Here is a 21410-nt window from a genome sequence, read left to right on the forward strand (position 1 = left end):
TCCACCGCCTGCCACAACTTTGACAGCATTTTTTCAACTCTGCCATGAGGATGACTTTGCAAGGGGTCTCAAATACGCAGAAGTCCCTGAGTTTTACACTTGGAACAAATCGACAAAGAAATGGATGAGAAGAATGCGTGGGGTACAAGTTGAAGGTACTGAAAATGATGATGTATGGAAAGCACCATCCATTGGGAGAATCTACACGATTAGTCCAAAAGCAGGGGAGTGTTATTTCTTACGCCTGTTGCTCAATGAGGTTGCTGGTCCAACTTCATTTCAAAATTTGCGAGCATACAATGGTCAGGTGTTTGAAACATACAGAGCAGCGTGCCTTGCTCGAGGCCTTCTAGAAAATGACCATCACTTGCATCAAGCAGTAGGAGAGGCAAGTGCCACTCAATCACCTTCAAATTTGCGAAGCCTATTTGTGATAATTTTAACAGCCTGTGAGCCAAGAAATCCTCTTGAGATCTGGATGGCTTTTCGTGATGTAATATCTGAAGACATTCTTCACAGATACAGGCAAGAAGTTAACAATCCAGAAGCAGATTTTAATGAGGACATCTACAATAAAACTCTTTGTCTAATTGAAGAAAAAGTTCTCCTTATGTGCGGTCAACCATTGGCAAGCTATGGATTACCTGCACCAACGCAAGGGAGAGATGAAAGACTCGCGAGAGAGTATCAACGTGAAGTTACTTATAATCTTGAAGAACTTTCCCTACAAGCAGAAAATATGCAAGAAAAACTGACCGATTCTCAAAGAGAAGTTTACAATTCATTCATGGCAATGTTGGAAGCACAAGGTGAAATGAACAAAAACATGATGCTTCTTGATGCTCCAGGTGGTACGGGCAAGACTTTTGTAATCAATTTGATCCTTGCAAAGATTAGATCCATGAGAAAGATTGTGCTTGCAACAGCATTCAGTGGCATTGCTGCTACTCTACTACAAGGTGGCCGCACTCTTCACAGCACTTTTAAAGTACCCTTGGATACTCATCGAATGGATCAGCCAGTTTGCAAAATTACTGGTAACTCAGCCTTGGCAAATGTAATTAGAGACACCTCTGCAATCATTGTAGACGAAGCCCCAATGAAGCACAAGAGTGCTTATGAAGCAATTGACCGAACACTGCAAGACATCACAGGAAACAAGAATCCCATGGGTGGCATTCCAACCTTATTTTGCGGTGATTTCCGTCAAATCCTCCCAGTGGTTAAAAATAGCACAAGGGCTAACATTGTCAATGCAAGTTTGAAACAATCCTATCTCTGGAGGCACGTTATAGTGAAGAGACTGACTACTAATATGAGAGCCTATATCTCTGATAACACAGCTGCAGCAGACTTCTCAAAATTGCTTCTCCAAATCGGTAATGGTCAGTTTCCTATCACTTCTTCACCTGACACAATTAAGATTCCAACTGCGCTTGGTAAATGTGTCGGTAATCAGAAGCAACTGAAAGACAAAGTGTACCCAGACCTGCAAAACAATGGAAAATCACCGGATTGGCTTGCTGAGAGGGCTATTATTTCGCCATTAAACAGCAATGTGAATCATTTGAACAATTCAATAATGGATGAATTTCCAGGAGACACAAAGCAATACAAGTCAGTTGATTCGGCTACTAATGAATATGAAGCTGTTCACTACCCTGTGGAGTTTTTAAACTCTTTGGAGATATCTGGAATGCCTCCACACATTTTAAATCTCAAAATTGGATCGCCAATCATGATTTTTCGATCCTTGGAACCGCCAAAAACAACAAACGGAACCAGATGTGTTATCACCAGATTGCACACCAATGTATTTGAGGCCACCATTTCCTGTGGTCCCTACAACGGCGAAACCGTTCTACTGCCAAGGATCCCCTTAGTTCCATCGGACTCAGAACTTCCATTTTAATTCCGGAAACTCCAATTTCCTGTGAAGGTGTGTTTTGCAATGAGCATAAACAAAAGTCAAGGTCAGACATTTAACACCATTGGCGTAGACTTGATATCAGACTGCTTCAGTCACGGTATGTTCTACGTCTCCATCAGCCGGACAGGAAGTTCAGAAAAACTCTACATTCTGGCTCCAAATCAAAGCAGCAGAAATGTAGTTTACCCTGAGGCTCTTCAGTGAAAAGTTCGAGTAATGGATATGAGGAAAAACTGACATGATCTGATTGTGGTAAGTTTTTAGTATTGAATGTGCAAGATAAAATTTAAGCAAGAGTTGAAAATTACTTCAATGAAAAATTTACTATGTAACATCAAGTAACCTTCCTTTTTGATGAAAATGTTTTGTGAAGTTCCTGATTGAATTTCAGTCACTACAAGAGGTAGTTAAAATGTTAATCACCTTATGCAATCGTTGCTCTTACAACATCAACTTACTGGAAAGGTGCCCACAGATTTTGGTACCCGAGTGCGCAACAAAGCTCCGTGCGAAGCACGGGTATCTTTGCTAGTATATTAATAATAGTATAATTATATATGGACTACCCAACAAGAAAAAAAATCAGTAATCTCCCATCAGATATATATATATATATATATATATATATATATATATATATATATATATATATATATATATATATATATATGAAACGCGTTTAAAAACTAATGCCTCCCAATTATATTCCGCCCGATTAGATCAGAGGGACAGCAAATTGTATTGTAACCAAGACTGAAGTTACCTATTCATGACCTGAAAGTTTCATTTTTCTGTTGCGGATATTGACAGTTAGAAAGCAACACCTGTCATCGACGTGCGTCAGAAACATAGATGCGTCATTGAATTTCTGGCAAAAGTGCATTGAGAATGTTGGTGACTGTGTAGAATTCAGAATTTTGTTTAAAATTATATTTTCACCTAAAACAAGGCACATTGCCACGTTGATGTAGGGGGCTACTATCAGGAACATAAGCTACAGGGGTACTATGTAGGGAGTTGGGCAGCAAGATGTCGGTTCACGTTACACTTGAACTTCTGCATGTCAGTGCAGTTGGGGAAGCAGTGACCTGGAATGGAATTCTGAGTCGAACGGTTCTGGGGAAGAAACTACTGGAGTAGAAAGATCTTTTACATCGAGGGATCTCTACTGTGTGGGGTGGGATTTAGCTGCCTGTCGGGTTTGTCAAGGTTGTTTACGTCGTCGGGGCACAAGTGTCTGCAGCTCGCCAGAGCATTCACCATTAAAATACTTGTAGAACAGGCAGAGGGATGCAACATTTCGTCGATGGGACAGAGGCTGAAGCTTAAATGCCAGTTCAGGGCCTATCAGATTGGCGACTCTCTTTTGAACCTTGTCTAGGAGCGAGAGACTAGTAGCAGATGCACCAGCCCAAATGTGACAGCAATACTCCATACATGGGCGAATGGTGGCCTTATAGAGGTACAGGATACTTTCGGGTGTTAGTAGTTTTCTAGCACGGTAGAGAGAGGCTACCTTCTTCGCAGCGGCCCTGGCAATGCTGACAATTTAATTGTTCCAACTCATGTTTCCCGTGAACGTTAGGCCAAGCATTTTGAAAGATGTACTCTCAGATAAAGAGTCACTGGCCATTGCTATTGGTGGCAGAGGAGGTTTCTTGTAGTTATTGAAGGAAACACGTTTAGTCTTGGCAGCATTGAATGTGACCAACCATTTTTATCCCAATTCCACTACAGATCGTAGGTCATCCTCTAGTGTTTCTGCCATTTCTTTAGATATGTGTTCATTTGTTTTCCTGTCGATTCTGTTATAGAGCGTGGTATCATCAGCATATATACCCATCTCACAGACAATTTTGTCAGGGAGGTCATTTATGAATATTAGGAATAATAGAGGTCCAAGAATAGACCCTGAGGCACTCTCGCATTTATATCATATTGTTTAGATGTACGACCGTCGGGGGCAACCTGGATTTTTCTCTTATCTAAGAAGGATTTAATTATGTTAAGTATTCTACCAGTGATACCGTATGATCTGATTTTCCTGAGAAGACCTTCATGCCATACCCTGTCAAATGCCTTAGATATCTCTAGAGCTACCGCTCTACCCTACTGCTTTGTCCAGTTAAGGGTATATACGTTCAGAGATTACAGTTTGGGTGTCTGTTGTGAAACTGGCTTGCCTAAATCCATACTGTTGGTCGGTCAGAAGTTTAGCATCTGTAAGGTGATTGACTAGAGCTTGGTTAATTATGATCTCAAATATTTTGGCGAAAAATGTGAAAAGCTTAATGGGGCGGTAATTTACTGGGTCAGTTCTTTCGCCCGACTTCTTGAAAACTGGTACCACAGAAGCAGTTTTCCAGCAGGCAGGAAAGCAAGATTTATTAAGGCATTTGTTGTAAAGTTTCGAGAGCTACTTCGGCGGAGCACTTTTTAATAGCACAGCCGGGATTAGATCAGGTCCACATGCTTTTGAATTGTCAAGATTTTTTATGATAGCATACACCTGAGAAGGGGTGATTTCAAGATCGTCTAGTGTGGCGTCTACCCACAAAGGAAAATCAGAGAGAGTTGAAGGCAAATCAACTCGCAAGCATATAGCCTTCTCGGTTGCTGAGCAAACAGCTTTATGATTGTTGGATAGTTGGGGAATTGTTGATTGCCCATTTTTTTACTACACTGTTGTAGATTTTCCAGAAGTCATGGGATCCTTATTTCTGTGCTTCGATGCGTTTTTTGGTGGTTTCAGTAAATTCTCTCTTAGCTGTCGATATTTCTTTCTTACAGTTACTTCTATATACTTCTGTCTGTTTGATCTTGACTTATGTAGGTTAAATCTGCGGTATGCATGCTGCCTTTGCGCGATGGCAGCTGCACAAGTAGAAGTAAACCATTGGGGATAGTAGAGCTTCCTATAAAATTTCCGCGTGGGAATATGTGATTCAATTGCCGTTTTGAACCATTCAGTGGTCTCATTTGCGCACTGTTCAGCAGGAAGCAAAAAGATATTTCGCCATGGGGCGTCTCTGATTAGATCCCTGATGGCTTCCCAGCCAACCTTTTTATAATATCTTGTTGTTTTGAGCAATGGCTCTTCCGTTTTGGTTCTAGAGTTTAGAGCGATTTCAACCATTATCACAGCGTGATCAGCGTTCCCAAGTGGGCTGTGGTCGTTCATAACACAATCATCAGGAACTATGGTCAGAAACAGATCTAAATATGATGCTCGGTCTTCTTGTTGGGCATAGGGAATGAGTTATAGTGGAGTTGTCTGTTGTGCTACCGGCTGCGTCCGTGTAAGTAGAAAATCCAAACCAGTTGTTGTGGTGGACATTGAAGTCTCCAAATACATAAACTTGTGCGCTAGTGTTGAGGAAAAATGTTGTATCTATGCTGCCAGAGACTTTGTTTATAAAGGCATGCAACAAAAGTAGACCATCAGCTGATCTTCCATCTACTAGGATTGTGACCTCAGGAAAGCTCACCGGGGATGAGTGCAGGGCCCCTTTCCATGCGCGACATTGCACTACAAACATCCCGATATTATTCAACTGTTGATGGAGCAGACTCTAAGCGCTACCAAAGAGTTAGGGCCTCTGTACTACCTGTCGTAGGTTGGCTTCAGAGTTTTCCGTCTTCTAGACGGAATGACCTGGGAAGATCTACGGGTGTATCAACATTGAAAGGGTTTGCCCCGCGCCTGGGTTCTAATCCAGGTATTTCTTCGACCTCGCGTGGGTAGTTAATGATACTGGGTTAGTATGTAAATGTTTTATATCAACTGAAAAATTACACTCCTCAAAGTGATTAAGGGATATTACTATTTCATTGTTATTGGAGGAGGGGGGAGTAAAAGTTCATGCAGTGGAAGCTTTGCCTATCTTTGACCTGGGTCTCCCATGTCTATGTACTGATGCCACACTTCTTCAGGTTTGCTTTCAGAAGACCTTCGTATCGTTTCTTCTGACCGACTCAAGATCACCTTCCTTCTTTTAGTTACCCATAGATGAATTGTTTCACCAGCCGAGAATCCGACATCCTCACAACGTGGCCCGACCACCTTCGCTGGTTCCTAATGATGATGATGATTTTGATGCTGGTGATGTTGACCTCCTGGAGAACGCTGAAGCTGGTATGATTCTGGACACTTCAAACACTGATCCTGAATTTCTGAACACAGTGATAACTGAGTCATGGGTGTATGAGTCGTCGTAATGGAAGCATCTCGAGTCTCCAAGATTCAAAGTCTGGGGCACCAGGAGCAAGGCAAAATCAAGGTGATGTCTTCTTTGTGCACCATGAATACGCACCAGAAAGACAAACACTGACAATGTTCTCTGGCGTCTCCGTAACACAGTTTGGCGCAAAAGACTAAACATGTGGACTGCAAAAAATCGGCAACTGCACCACAACCCCTCACACTCATCCTATTTGATCCAACATTTCTTGGCCAAAATGGAATTTCAGTCATTCGCCAACCTCCCTTTTCTCCAGACATGGATCCTTGCAATTTCTGATTGTTTCCAAACTTGAAGACGTTACTGAAATGATCCCGTTTTGTTAGTAGAGAAGAGATAATGCGGAATGCTATGGCGGAGATGAACTCCATTCCAAAAGAAGACTTCCAAAGGTGTTTCTAGCAGTGGATGGATCGTTGGGTTAAGTGTGTGCAAGCACAAGCGGCCTACTTTTAGGCTTCAAACCCAGTCAGGTATGTTAAATATTTTTTCTGGCCTAAGGTTGGGTACTTTTTAGACAAACCTCGTCTTACACTATTAATCCATCTCTTTACAGGAATAGAAATTAGCCAACGAAGACAATGGTGAATTGTTTCTGACTTTAACTAAGGCATTCAGCAATTGAATAAATAATTTGCTGAGGTTAAAAGGAATAAAGACGGTTATAAGAGGGTTACCTTTCCCAATGTGAATGTTTCAGGTGAGTGAAATCATCAAGCGAGCGATCGCTTTGAAATATTTGGTCAGTTTTAAAAGTTCCCGGTCAGTGCCACGGTTGACATGAGCCGATTTAAATGGTCAGATCTCTACGTCTCCATATTTTGTGAATCAAATTGGACACGAAATTACCGGCTAAATTCAATGCAAATGTATTTTGAATTTTCATATTGAATTCTTAAATGGAAGATATTTAATCAGAATGAGCAATTAAAATCAAATGTACAAATACAACAAACCGCTATGACTAATAACACTCTAACTGTGAGCTCACTGTTAAAAACTTTCGGCTTAACCTTTCTCTGTAACACGAACTGAAACACAAGTCTACTGCAAGGAAAGTGGGATAAATCAATCATATATTGTATTTCTAAAAAGCCACCATTCGCGCATTCATAGAGTAGTGGTGCCATATCTCGTCTTGTGCATATACTTCTAACAGAGTCCAAAAACGTTTCCCATTACATCAAACTCCAACCCCTGTCCTATCACCGCATGTTGCGTTCCTGTACTTATTTTAGAAGTATTTTAATGCAATGTGCGCTGAAGCACTTGTCCCCTTACGACGTACATTCCATCGACTAACATGGCAAGCAGCATCCCTTCACTGTTGAAAACTTTAGATGCTGAAAAGCCTTCTTCCCTAATCTCCTGAGACGGTTAGAATGTGGTAGTTCTCTGCTTTCTGCCCCCCTGATTTTACTAACATGTTGAAAATTAATTGTAATGTAAACATAGACCCTTGACATGTTCCCAAAGTGTAGCTTCTTATATCCAAGTGCCAATATGCTTTTTTGGAGGGGAGTTAATCAAAGCAAAACGTAGTTAGTCAGAATATCCTATTTAAAATGCAAAGAGGATGTAAAATATATAGCTAGAGTCTCTAAAACGTTTGTAAAAGCAAGCATATAAACCCGAAAAGAACCCAATGATGTACAAATTGAAACCAACTCCGAGGCGGAGGACAGAACTTGTGCATTTACGAATCGAACAAAAACATTTATCATAGACTCTGATTTTAACAGCCATTCCAAATAATACGACCGAACGCTCCATTAACCTCAGCAAAATAAATTAGAGCGTAATAAGTAAGTATTTCATGAAATACACTCCATAGTAAGAACAATGCAACACAAAAATTCACTTATATGTTAAGTTAATTTTCATCAAATTCACCAAAGTAACAATTACCTTGCTATTATGAGAAGCAGTGTTTGGATTCAATTAAACGCTGCCGCAAATCAGTATGACTGCATATATATATATATATATATATATATATATATATATATATATATATATATATATATATATTAATGCGTGTGTGTCTGTGTGTGTATCTGTGTGTTATAAATATAATTTAGTTAACTGCAGACACATTTTTTGCCGCACTACCGATCATCAGAGTGACAGACTAGACCAGTATTCATACCGAAGGCCACAAATCCATAGTCGGGTGTGTTAGCCATCACGCCATAAATGTCTGACAAAAGTTACATGTTTGCTTATCGCTTATCCTGTTAAGGCAAGTGTTTATCTGAGCTTCAAGCGTCCCCTTCTAAGTACGACTATCACATATTTTTCTCACTCTTTATTTGTTCCTAAATCTTCCGAACATTTCAAGTGTGTGAACAGTATGCCATACACGATTGGCTTCTTTGAAGAAATATTTTAGAAAATTATTATTATTATTATTACTATTATTATTACTATTATTATTATTATGATGATGATGATGATGATGATGATGATGATGATGATGATGATGATGATGATGGAAAAAAAAAAGATTTACCGACTGTTTTAACAATTTATTTTAATATCTACGGTGGATGATTTTGTTCGTTATAAATTCCGTGAATCCCAATTTAAATTTAGGTATTTTAGATTGACATCGCATTAAATTCCAATCATCTACTATATTATGCGAATCGTATCAAATGATATACAGTAAACGTTTGCATTATATGATATTATACACGCAAAAACAGATGTGGAGACGACTTCAATTGAATACAGAGAACATTTCTAAAAGATGATATATTTAATTGTCTACGATCTTTTTACTCTGGATCGTTTCATTTTTTTAATAATGCTGCTGTTTTCACATATGTATATACTAAGACTGTCATGATAATTCATTCATATGTTCCATATATACATCGTAATATATATATATATATATCCTCGCTAAAACAACAAAGAAACAGGTGCGCGCGACTAGTGTCTACAATAAATGAGTGCATGAATAACTAAGAAGATGATTGGCTGATTAATAAATCCAGAATTACGAGGATATATAAAAAAAGAAGCAATATGAATTTGATACAATAACCTGATAAATCCTCACGAGAAATTTCTATGTAGCTTAATTATTACATATATTTTCAAAACTTACTATATACATATATCCCAGAAGGCCGTCCGGCGTTTCCCGGCCGTAAGATATGCTTAAGTATGATATTTTAATGCATGCAGATTACGTATTTATTATTATAGAGACAATTCTCTATCGATTATTATATTAAACCTAATATATAGTTGTAAAATCCAAACTAATATATATATATATATATATATATATAGATAGATAGATAGATAGATAGAGAGAGAGAGAGAGAGAGAGAGAGAGAGAGAGAGATAGTTCATTTCAATAAATATATAATTTATAGAAAAAAGTGTCACAAATTTAATAACTCATATCTGGTTCACATTGCCTTTGCTATTTTAAATGTTAGGACATTTCTAGAGATGGCTATGGTCAGTTTACGAATATCATCTTGAGGAATTTCTGGCCATTTCTAAGGCTATAATGCTAAAAGTTCAGACTTAAAAGATTACTTTCTTTTCTTTTTGCGAACGTTCTCGTTTAATTCTCCCCAACGTTTTTCAATTGGGTCCATATCTGGGAAGAGACTATTCCATGGAAGTTCATTAATTCTATTTTGGCTCAACTAATGTTTTGTCCCCCTAGCAGAGTGACAAGGAGCTCCGATATCCATAATGAAGAAGTTAACTTGGTTTATTTTATCACTTGAGAATATTTGGTAGGAAGCATTTATGTAATATTGAAAAATATTAAGCAGTTTTCTTCACATTCCAGCAAGATCTGCGAAATTGATCCCCATACCATAATCGAGAAACCCCCATGTTTCAGCGTTGGTTGCAGTCGTTTTAAGTCAAACTCTTGTATGAGGAAGCTTCTCTCCCTATACCCTTCCACTGTCGTGGAATAATGCAAACAGTGACTCAAAAGAGAAAATGACATAGGTCTAATAAAATCATACGTCTCTCTACCATCTCATAAACCTAATAATAATAATAATAATAATAATAATAATAATAATAATAATAATAATAATAATCTTATGAATCGTAGGAAAATATTTATCGTAGTGTCTATTATTTTCTCTTATGTCTGCATATATATATACATATATGTATACATATATATATATATATATATATATATATATATATATATATATATATATTGCTTGAGTTCCATCAACTAGACTGAAACAAAAACATACAACTCTCCAGACTCATTTCTTAGCTACTGAGTCACGCCCGTACGCATGCATATATATATATATATATATATATATATATATATATATATATATATATATATATATATATATATATATATATATATACGTGTGCGGGTCATTTATTTGTTAATTTTGCCTGTGGTATATTTAAGTGGAATTCAAGACAATTTTCACTTGCTAATTAAAACTCAAATCCAATAATATTACAACTCCCGATCTCCTCAGGTCGTCGATGCATTTTAAAAGCTACTATTCCTATATTACTGTGTTAGAAGGACTTTTGTATTTGTAATTATACGTTGAACGATCCCTATGTTAATGTAAAATAGACACTCTCTAAATGAACTTTTGTTTAACGTCGAGTATGTTGTTATGTTTGCAAAGCCTTCCAATGGAGCAGAATGATATATTCATGAAAACTCCATGATTTTTGGTCGCCTCGCTTCATACTTTATTACTGTCGTTGCTAATTTGAATTTCAGACTTTGGATAGAGAAGTCGTACGGTTGATTGTTACTAGAAATTTTTTTTGTTTCTGCTATTTTTTTCTATTATCACTTTGAGTTTAATCTTGCCTTATTAATTTGTAGATGAAATTAATCTCTGTAGAGACACAAGTGCCGTTCCCTGTTCTAGTTACATGAAATGAACGTAAAAAAGTTGATAGATTGAGAATAATATTAAGTATAATTTGGAATACATTTAGTGAATGGATTTAACTCCCGTTTATGTAGCGGATTTAGGGGTTTTCCTTGTATGCAAGACATATTTCTACACACACACACACACACACACACACACACACACACATATATATATATATATATATTTAATATATTTATATATATATATATCAATATATATAAATATATATATATATATATATATATCTGACGTATGTCTATCTGATAATGATGTATACACGTGATTATATTTTATATACTAAAAGGCTAGGAGATAGCAAACAATTTAAACCAGAATAAAAAGTGCATCAGAGTCATGGTGGTGAGAGGAGAGAAGGTTTGTTGTCTAAGTGCTTAATATAATAAACGATTTTCCCGCATTGAATCACGTTCTTAGGTTCTAAAGAGATAGTATTATAAACATTATCTTCGTTATTGTTTTCTTTTTTTTGCCTGGGGTCATTAAGAATTTCGGTCTTATAATTGATCTCAGTTGAAAGTGATCAAACACCACCCCGTGACCCGGAGTCAAATTATACAATCGTGCTATGTGCTTACGAAAAAGTAAAAACCTTGTATGATAATCGACTTACGTATCTTATCTCAGCAAGCAGCTTAATTCAACTTAATGTAGGCAAGACATAATTTTATTATTTATTTCAATAAGGAAATTGTAGGTTGCTGATATCTACAAAATAGTTTTCATAAAGCCAGATATCGTGCTGGTCAGAGAAATTATATCCATAGACGCTGCTTCAAAGATTGAAAAGAAATTTCAACTTTGGTTCTTCGCGTACATAATTGTTGTAGACACGTGCCAGGGGTTACAAATGAAAGAAACCACAAGTAGTTTAAAGTGTATAAAATATAATATGTATTTATCAAAAAGAATACAAAGTCGTATGAGAGGAACGTGTTCGTAGCATGCGGTTAAACATGATATCAATGTCTCTATTTAGTCTCTGAAACCAGTGGTATTCATAGAACTGGTTGATTCCACTTAGTTCTTATAAAGGGGTGATTTGTACCCCACAACACCCCCCTCTCGAGCTTTTCATTTTCCTGGGATGATCGTATAGCTCTTTTTCCTGGGATTGATCTTTATCGGGTATGTCATTTTCCTTTTACTGGAGGACTCGCGTTGTTCGGTTGGCTGTGAAGTTTCCAAATCGAACGTGTCCATTACTTCTTGTTAAGCAGAAGGTTGTATTTCGTTATCAGTTATACGTTTCCGAATTTGGCTTAAATGTTTTTTTGTGCGTAAATCTTGGACCTTCGATAATTTAGACCATCCACCCGATCCTTTTCTGGACCTTTCGTAGTTCCCATATCGTGCTATTATTTTTGTGTACCTGGAAAAATACTTTTCACCATGTAAATACCTCTTTTTAGGAACTATAGTATTAGGTGGTTTCACTTGTTTTGGTAAACGTTTCTCGAAGACCGGCCCAATTTTCCTCGCGAACATTAACTCTGCCGGCGACATCTTCGATGGAGTCCTTTCATTTGGCGTAATTCGGTAAACTTGTAAAAACTGTTGTAACACCTTTTCTGAGGGAATTCTTTTAGACTTCTTTAGGGCTCTTTTCAACATGTCTACAAACCTCTCTGCCTGACCGTTCGATCGGAGATTATGTGGTTAACCTGGAAATCCTCGCAAAAGGTTTTAAAATCTGCTGAAGTGAATTGTGTGCCATTGTCTGACACTAGACAATCAACCACACCAAATCTAGCGTATAATTCGTGAAGAGGACTTATTGTAAAATCCGTCGTTGGACTTTTACATCGAAATACCTCAGGCAATTTTGGAAAACTGTCTACCACTTTTAAATAATAGTTTCCATTCAATGGGCATGCGTAATCCACGTGTATTCTTTTCCATGGGTTGTCCGCTTTCGGCCACGGGCTAAATTATATTGGGGCGCTTTTTCAGCCAATACGCATTCCTTACACGACTTAATCGTGCCTTCTATATCAGTGTCCATATTCTTCAAGTAAACATAGGACCTCATGAGGCTCTTCATTCGCGTAGCCCCATGGTGTCCCGTATGGAAATCCTTTAGAATTTTCTTTTGTAGTGTAGCTGGGATTACTATTCTTTCTCGGTACAACAGTACCTAATTGCACATAGAATAAGCTTCCGCCGCCGATTCATCTGATTGATTTTTTTTTGTTTCATTTCTTTGATGAAACTTTCTTCTTCAGCCTCCCTTATATCTTCCAAAGTGACTGGTAGTTCCTTGATCGTATTACATACTATTTGTGTATAGTCTATTTCGCTTTATAGTGACACTATTACTGTGTCTTCCAGCGGTTCCCTTTATTTCGGGATTAATCGCGACAATGCGTCTGCGTAGATGCAAGAAATTCCATACTGAAATCGTAATTCAGTAGAGTGGTCCCCCATCTTTGCAGTCTGTTGGCTGTGTAAATTGGCTGACCATTTTTAGAGCCAAAGACGGTTATAAGCGACTTATGATTAGTTTGCAATTTAAACTTACGACCGTGTAAAAATCGGTGGAATTTTGTAACACCGAATATGATCCCCAGTGCTTCCTTTTCGATTTGGGAGTAATTCTTCTCGGCAGCCAGTAAAGATCTTGACACATGGGCGATCAGCTTAGTGGACCATGCACGCCCTGATCCCATAAGAACTTGCGTCAATTGCGACGATACTCTCTTGTTTCGGATTGAAAGGAGTTAGGGATAAATCTGATGTTAATACATATTTTAATTTCTTAAACGCTTCCTGGCACTCAGGCGTCCAGTCCCATTTTTTTGGGGGGCGGTGTGGAATTACTTAATAACAATTTTATTTTCAGAAACAACACAATTCGTTAATTTACTTTTCCTATAGTACCAAATCTATAGAAGAAAAACCTTTACAAACCTGGTTATTCAACGAATATTTCCTTCATATATTTATTTCCTCGTGTGGGAATTTGTCTGAGAAAATAATTCGGCGTTTGCATTTATACAGAAAGCAGCAGAATTCGTTTGCCATTTTTCAATTTTCGTAACGTGTAAGTACTGGGTTCAATTCCTTGTTGATCCTACACATGCTTTCCTCTTTTTTCTTTAAAAAAGAAAAAGTTACTTTTCTATGAAAGAGAGTTTATAGCATTTATTCAATATTGGCTACTCTTTTCGATTTCTGTGTGAAAAAGAATTCCTTTTTTCGTTAACACTTTATTTGCCGTGCTTAATCATTTTTTTTATTCTTCGATGTGCAGTCCTGTCGACCAGTGAAAAGTTTATTTTAATCGGATTAAAATCCGACGTCTTTTTTAATTTGTGCGAATACTCACTTTAGCTAATAAAATAAAATATACTATCATTTACTTTTGCATTAGTTTTTTTTTTTCGTTTTTCAACAATAATGCCTTTTAACCATATGCCGTATTAGCAAGACATGCTTTTTAGAACGACAAAGTTTTTTTGTACTTACTGAAAACTTAGTCTCGTTAATTAAGTAATAATAATTATCCACGCAATTCGTCTTATGAGTTCTATTTCAGCTCGTAGTTTACGTTTTAGTAGCTTTTTTAACAGCAAGATAAGGCTTTTTGACGGCGTCTTTGTAAAATCCTTTTGTCGGCAAGAATTGTTGTCCTTTTTCGAAGTGTTTTTTATCCGGTGTTTGTGGATTTTTACGTTTTTTTGTGGTTTTTTCCCCAACGTAGACAAGTAGTTTTTTCCCCGTTCTTCATTGAACTTTTGAAACATAAATACTTTTGAAGTTTCGAATTTCCCCCGAGCGTAGGATTTTTTTTCGAATATCCGCATGAGTTCTTTTTCCTTGAATCCTTTTGGTCGTCAAATTGTTTGGTCGTCTCCCAATGGCTTTTTTTCTTTTTTTAGAGTGAATCCGTTGCCCGAATATTCATCATTCAGTTGTTGTTAGCAATAGATTGATCTGGGAAGTTCTTGAATCGTCCTCGTTAGCCAGTTGTTGTAGACCCATGCTAGGCGTTACAAATGAAAGAAACCACAAGTATGGAAAGTGTATAAAATATAATATGTACTTATCATAAAGAATACAAGACCCACTAAAGTGGGATGGGAGGAGCGTGTTCGTAGCATGCGGTTAAACATGGTATGAATGTCTCCATCTATTCTTTGAAACTATTGGTATTCATAAGACTGGTTGATTCCACTTAGTTCTCATAAAGGGGTGATTTGTACCCCACAACAATAATATATACAGGGAGACAATATTGATATCTACTTAAATGTTTATTTATGTTAAATATTTCCGTGTTGTATTCTAAATTTAGATATAAATATAATGGTGTATATATTGTTTAAATCTTGTTTCATGCCTAAATAACCTAGTTTAGAATAACTAGAAAGCTAAACAAATAATTTCTAAATTTATTTTATTTGCAGACTATTATGCTCATCTTCATAGTTGTTGTTGTTTCACCACGTTTCGACCAATGCATCCTCTAGCCTTCATCAGATGAGGATAAGAGTCCACAATTAAATAAAATACACAAATTACTCATCTTGAAGGATTCCAATAGAAAATAATAATCTATAAATAGTTTGTATTAAAATTATTTGGACTACCGATCTTATTTTGCGTATTATTTTCAAAACGTTTTGGCCTTTTTAACATCCGATAATCTTCTAGTTGAACTCGGGAATCTTTCTACAAAATTCTGTTGAACTCGGGAATATTTCTACTGAATTTTGGGAACTCGGGAATCTTTCTACCGAATTTTGTTGAACTCAGGAATCTTTCTACCGAATGCTGGAATCCGCACGTAATTCTAAATGAAATCCTTTATTTAATCCGCAAGGATTCGTGCCTTAACGGATAAAGTTCTAGGTAAAATTAAGTTCTACGCTACAGTATCTGGTTGAAGATTCGATCCTTACCGTGAGCGATACGAAGAATACAATTGCGAATTACTTAAGAGTTCGGTCCGACCGTGGCTGAGGGAACAAAAACATGCTACTTCAGTGGATTGAATAAAGGGTTCCGTAGAGATTCAAGAGTTCGACATTAAGATTTCCGAGTTCGACAGAAAGATTCACTAGTTTTACAGAAAGATTACTGAGTTTTATAGAAAGATTCCGGAGTTCGTCAAAATATACCTAACGAAAGTCGGATAGTTGTTCGAATGATAATTAATCTTGATTTTTCGTTTCACGCATTTCTGTCGAATTGACCAACGTAGCCCTCTCATGTGTTTTTGTTTATATTTTTATATTATTTTTACAATCCTTATCAAACTGGCCTGGCTTATTCGGGCATGTTGGATTCGAACCGTGCAGCTTTTAAATATTTTTTAGTACGTATGTTTGATAAAATGTGATATATTAGACGTTATCACGTGTTTGGCGCGTTGCCACTGAAGATTTGCATTATTTACATTTTTAAATATGTAAAACAGACAATATTAAACGTTTACAACTTGTAAAAGTTACAATATTTAAAATTCATAATCTAGAAAATATACAATCTTTAAAATTTACAATATTTAAAATCTAAAATATTTAAAATTACAATATAAAAAATATACAAAATTTTACATTTACTATAGAGAAAATATATTTAAAACTTACAATATAGAAAATATCCAATATTTATAATTTACAATATAAAAAAGATACTCTATTAAAAATTTACAATATAGAAAATATGTAAAATTTACAATCTAAAAAGTGCATAGAATTTACAATATAGAAAATAAAATATCTTATAATTTACAATATGGAAAATATACAATATTTAGAATTTACAATATAGACAATAAAATATGTTATAGTTTACAATATGGAAAATGTACAATATTTAAAATTTACAATATTGACAATATACAATATTTGGAATTTTAATATGAAAACGAACAGCATTAAAAATTTACAGTATAGAAAATATACAATATTAAAAATTTACAATATAGAAAATATACAATATTTAAAATAAAAAAAATAGAAAGGATATACTATTTAAAATTCACAATATAGAAAATATAAAATATTTTATAATTTACAATATAAAAACCAACACAATATCTAAATAGTTTTAATTTATAATATAAAAATCTACAACATTTACAATTAACAATATAGAAAATATACACTATTAAAATCTATAATATAGAAATTGTAAAAATTTACAATATGGAAAATATGCAATATTAAAAATGTTTAAAATATATATCTATAAAAGTGAAAATGTCTGTGTGACTGTCTGTCTGTCTGTGTACATTTCCCTAACAAATAACTCTTCCAATTTTCGATTTACATACTCGAGGTTTGACATACGGGATATTTAGATTTGGGAAACATTTTAATAGGGTTTCGGCCAGAAATTTTGCTATTCAACGATTTGACCTTTGAGAACTCTACCAAACCCCTCCGCAAATTTTGGGTCTTAACACTTGACATTTTAAATATAGATTACTTTGACACGGATCTTACTTTATATTTTGATTTCAGCCCATAACAATAAATGCTAAGGAAGCATAATTTGGGTCAAAGTTTAAAAGAATTGACCTTTGCGGTCAATCTTTGGTCTAAAAATTGGAAATTTTACATAAAGTTTATTAAGATATATGGCAAGATTTTTAATCGATTTTTGGCCGAATAGTTGCCTGCCAAGGTATCAAAGATCAAATGATGTGACTTCTGCGATCTCTAGCAAACTATTAAGCCAAGTTTATGTTTAAACATTTTAAATTTTACATAAAGGGCATTAAATAATGCAGCAAGCTTTTTATATAGTTTTTGGGTGAGGTTTCGCTGCCAAGAGGTCAGAGTTGAAAGAGTGTACATTTGCAGGCTCTACCAAATTCCTCCGCCACTTTTCTGTCTATACACTTGACATTTTAAATATAGGTAAGTTTGACATATGTTACAAGAACAGCAACCTGTTCTTGTAAGTGAGTAAATATGAAATAGGATAGCGAAGGATTCGAACTTGTGAAGCTAGATTTGGAATTGAGAATTCCAATCATAAGTTAAAATCAACACAGAGTGGTATAAAATAGAATGAAGGATTACCATTATTTAGCTCACACAAAATAGTAAGATATCTGCTTATTGAAAAAGGAATGTAATGATGATTTCTTTTGTTATAAAAATGAAATTAAAATAAGAAATTTAAAAACGGACAATGGAAAATATTATTTGTAAAGTGGGTTACTTAAATTAGATTAGATAAGACATGCCATGCCATGTGTCTGATATGCACGTGTCATGAGTTATGAATCAGGTGAGATAAGATCGGGGAAGATCACTCAGAGAAGCAGAGAGGTTCAGACCGATTCTCAGTTAGAGTCAGGGCACCCTCTTGGAAGCGGGAGACTTAGAAGGAACCATGTAACAACTTTGAATCCCTGAAGTGAAGTATCATTTCCGACACGTCGAAGAATAAGCAATCATCAGGTTTTTATAACTGTCGTCTTTCTGTGTTCATCATTCCAACGAGAAAAGGTAATGTATTTATATTATATATAAATGTCTCCAACATGTACCTATTGTCACTCTGTCTCCTCTCTAAATTAACATTTAAAATATGTGTGTTGTCAACTACAAGGAACATTTAATAATATATTAACAGGTCGTCACGTAAATAATATGTACCCCCTCAAAAACGGATACCATAACACATGGATCAAACATTTTTATTTAATTCGAGCCCAAAACAATAAATGCTAAGGGATGACAATTGGGGTCAAAGTTTAAAATATTTTGACCTCTGCTTTCTCTACCAACTTTTCTCTATGATAGTTAAGAAATTCTATTATATAAAAAGGTATTACGGTACGTATGCAGACTTTTTAATATGTACATATGCACATAAAACTATGAACAGTATATAGGGTCCAAGCAAAACCGGGCTGATCTGCTAGTGCAGAAAATATAGAATAACTTAAATTTACAATATAGAAAAATAAAATATTTTATAATTAACAATTCGGAAAATACACGATATTTTAAATTTACAATATGGAAAATATACATTATTAAAAATGTACAATATAAAATATATAGCATTTATAATTTACAATATAGAAAATTTACAATATTTAAAATTTACAATATAGAAAATTTACAATATTTAAAATTTACAATATAGAAAATATACAATTATTTAAAATTTACAATAGGGAAAATATACAATATTTAAAATTGACAATGTGGAAAATGAAAATATTTTATAATTAAAATGTCTAATATGGAAAATATGTAATATTTAAAATTTGCAATATAGAAAAAATATAATATTTAAAATTTACAATAAAGAAAGTATACACTATTTAAACCGATTAAATTCGCTGTTTTTTGTCGGCATGGAATAATGCTATGAAGTTTCAGATAGTATAACTAAATTCATAATTAATCTAAAATGGACTGAAAAACATCTTCAGATTCGACATATAAACATGTGGCAGAAATACGTGATAAATTATCGGAAGATCCAGAAGATATAAAAGGCCTAATCAAAGAAAAATATTCAATGTAACACTGTTTGCCCAAATAAAAAATATGCTGCTTAAATACACACAATACCTAGAAAATATGTGCGATTTCGGGGTATAAATATGTAATTGTTTAATCTCTAATTAATATGAGGAAAATCGCGTGCACATCTGTTATATAGGGGGATTCCATTATTATTATTATTATTGTTGTTTTTGTTGTTATTATTCGTTACTATTGTTCTTTGTTAAAAGTGATGCTTAGAGAGTCTTAGAGTCTTAGAGAGTATTTTATTAAGAGGTATGTTGTTGAGAGAGATGTTGTTAGAAGAGGGATGTTCGTTTTATAAAGAATGTCGTTGTTTCTGTAATGAAGAGATTGTTTGTGTTATGAAAATATTCATATATATTAAAATGTTTATTACTTAGAAGTGTAATATGATAGATGGAAGCTCTTTTCTCAGTGTTGAGACATTGTGTAGACAGTCTTCAGACAGTCTTAGTGTAGATATGAGACGTAGAGTTGACATTGTCGATATGAGATGTCGAGACGTGTATGTAAGATGTGTATGTTAAGACATTTTATAACACAGATATATAGACATATAATAACAATATTCACTTTACCTTTCGGTAGAATCACAACACAAAGACGACGTTTATACAAACACATGATGGGTTTATTTCTTCTCACGACCGGCCTTGGTTTTCTCATCAAGAATTCAAATCTTCACAAGTGACCGTCTCGCTTCACGTTCGAATTCCAAACTGCAGACTATCGTCTGTCGTTCTCAAACTCCCTCTGAGTTTCTCCCAGTTTCTCCTAGTTTCTCCTTACTTAACTCTAAAGTTTTCTAACTCTCTCTAGAACTTCCCATTTTTTCCATGACATCATACTCATATTAAAAAATTGTGTCTTCTTTCACGTGTTCTGGACATGCGTGTCCAAAACTTTTTCCTTTGTTTACAAAAGGAATTTTAACCTATATTCTCAGTAACCTATATTTCCAATATGTTAAAAAACATGTTTATTAAATTATCTTGTAACTGCATTCTTTCAATTGAATTTTCATAACAAAATTGACAGTGCACATTATTTTCTGTAAACTATTTTATCTCTAAGCTATATAATCGTTTGTTTTACATTCCATTTTCTAATTCTCACACGTAATCTATTTCTAAACCTAAATTACGAGGTTCGAATTTCGTCTATGCTATTTCATTTTCATTTTAACTAAATCTCTCTATGTTTTTATACTTACATGAACAGGGGACGGCCCTTATCATGTAACATCGCTCCCTTCCATATTTCACAAAAAAATGTATGCATTTTTAAATTCTGTACATTTTTTTCTACATTTACACAACCACACAACTAGGAAAGATCAGGCTAAAAAAAATCTTTTTCAGTCAGCCTTCCTGGGCCGACTTCACAATTATTATATTTTTATAAGATCAGAACCTTTCTGATCTTCTTGGCATTTATTTTTTGGGTGTAGGGTCTTTACCTATGATTCACATCAGCTACTTTCCAGCCACCCATATGCCGCAGACTAGAGGTTTCCACCTCCCTCGAAATGGACGACTTCCTTCGTCCCAAAAGTGTCCTGATCCTCTCTTTCCGCATGGTTAGTCTTATCAAGTATGGCTTTGATTTTTTATTCTATAACTATCTTATACGGGACATACCAAAGCTCATAACCAATCTTCTTGGTTGGCTTTAACTATCAAGATATACCTTTTTTCTCTCATACGGATTCACTCGAATTTCCTTGCTTGGATTCTTGAAACTTCCCCTAACCAAGATCCAGCAGATATATCCCACATTCATGCGTCTCTAAAAAAAT

Source organism: Euprymna scolopes, chromosome 8, assembly GCF_053919585.1.
Source record: "Euprymna scolopes isolate OS-2025 chromosome 8, ASM5391958v1, whole genome shotgun sequence".
Taxonomy (NCBI): domain Eukaryota; kingdom Metazoa; phylum Mollusca; class Cephalopoda; order Sepiida; family Sepiolidae; genus Euprymna; species Euprymna scolopes.